Raw genomic sequence first — 2,417 nt, 5'->3', positions numbered from 1 at the left:
CAAAAAATGGTTAATAGCTTCTTTTCTGTCATCTTAAGTGTTTGATTAGAAAGAAATCAAATGATCTTTCAAAACAATTATTCAGGTATTGCGAAAGTCATTGTTACATCGATTAAAAATTACCAGTGAAGTATTATCAATTCTAATATAATATTTGTTGATGATAATGGCAGAGATAATGTAGAATGAGCAATTATTAATGATGATAATGGCAGAAATAATGCAAGAGTGAGCAATGTATTTTACATTTTTAGTTTTAAGATTTATCTATCATGTGCTTTAAGAGAAATTTTTCTTTGAAAATATAATAAATTTAAATTTTTAATATATTTATTTTGTATTCATTAAATAAAAAAATTTAAAATTTTTTACTAGTAATAATTTTATGTCATAAAGACACATATTAACTAAATCCTTAATTTTATCATTTTTATGCCTTTTTTATTGTTTTTTTTTTCTTGTTTTATTTTAGTGCGTTGAATTCTTTTGTTTAAAAAAATATTCAACGATATATTATTTTGCATTCTTTAATTATCACTTATTTTATTTTGTATTCTAATTACTTTCAGAACAATTGAGTAATATTATATATAAATATAATAAGTGTGTAATTATAGATGTTATATATATTAGATTCTTAATTTTTTGAAGGGTTTAATATTTAGAATTAAAATTTAGGTGTAAAATTTAGAATTTAAAATTTAAAATACTAAAATAATTATAAAAAATTAATTGATATTAAAAAAATTAATTTCCTAATTAAACTCATATCTTAGTTAACCAAAATTAAATAAATAGCCCTGTGAATATAAGCCCTCACCATTTTAATAGTGCTAATGTAAAGATATAATCAATTAGTAATTTATCCTTCAAGTATATAACGAGATTGGGTTACCAAATAATGCATTGTGCATGGTAGTATGTTTTTGCAATTAACAAAGTTTATGATCAAATGGTATTTAAATGTAGATAGAACTCATATAATGGAGAAAATATCAACGCATGACAAAGCTTGTTCCTTGTAGAGTACTTAGGAAGTGAAGTCGACTTCACGTGAAATTGATATCTGAGAACCGTTAGATAAAAAATTAGTCAAATAAGTCAAATCATTTTACGGCTCTCAGGTATCAACTTCACGTGAAGTCAACTGCACCTGAATTTCTACTACTTAGAAAACCCCACGGCATACTAAGACTTCGTCTAAACCGCCACAACTTGGAAATTCGACTGCAAAGTGAAGGACAAAGACAAACACATCTTAGCTTCTTGTTAAATATTTTAATTTTATTTTAAATAAAATTCTCTACAATACAAATATAAATAAATTAATTTAAATTAAAACTTTTTATCTTAATTATAAAGGACTAATTTAAAAATAATATGTCTACATCTTACATATGTCATCCTAACAAATTTTATTAATATTTTTTTTAAGTATTAATTTTTCCAAAATTTACTTAAATTTTCGAAAATTTATTTGTTATTTTATTAAAAAAAACACATTGCTATAAAATACTTATGCCTCCAAAGGACTAATAATTCATCGTTAATTTTATCAAATCAAAAGAACAAAGACTGACCCTTACTAATAATTTCGCATCTACAATTTTATTGGAAATTTTGAAAATTTTCGTCTAACTTGACGTTAATCTCTTTCGAGTATTCTCCCACAATTATTATAATTCTGCCTTATTTGTTTGCCCTGCTTTAAAGAGTTAGTTATAGGGTTATAATTAGTCTCTCACAAATAACATTGGAATATTTGCTATATATTCTCAAGCGAAATTCTTGCACATAAGAAAGCTTTTCATTTGAAGTTTCATTGCAATCAATAACAAGAATTTCAGCGTACGCCTACGTAAACAATGATGGTTCATGATGAACTCTTGTGAAGCCAGTAACTAGAAACGAAATCATGCTAGGTATGCATGTAATTATCCTTAAGCAGAGAGGCTTTAAGTTACTGCAATTTGTTAATCTCTTTGATACTAGTTAACTCGACCATTTATTTCTCATTATATTCACTTGTTTTAATTAAACAGTTAGTCCTAAAATAATTTTGAGGGACACAGTTTTTCTTCTTAATTATTAAGAAGTGAATAAAATAATGGAAGCCTATTTTAGAGAAATGCTAAGAAGCCAACAAATTTTGTGATTTATAGCTATTAATTAGTCATCATTGATATTTTTAATGATGTGAGATTACATTTAATAGTGTGAAACTGCTTTTTTTTTTTTACTGATTAAGTGTTGACCAAATTTTAATAAAAGTACTGGTCCTTAGATTTTCCCATTTATAAATACTACAAAGTATAAACAGCATTTTTTAAAGTCTAGATATCATTTTTTCTTTTATTATAATTACAAAATTAAAGTAACTTTAAATTTATGTTAAAAGTTTTTATTTTTTATATAAT

The sequence above is a fragment of the Arachis ipaensis genome, chromosome B06 (genome assembly GCF_000816755.2).
Source record: "Arachis ipaensis cultivar K30076 chromosome B06, Araip1.1, whole genome shotgun sequence".
Taxonomy (NCBI): Eukaryota; Viridiplantae; Streptophyta; class Magnoliopsida; order Fabales; family Fabaceae; genus Arachis; species Arachis ipaensis.
This window is presented reverse-complemented; position numbering follows the sequence as displayed.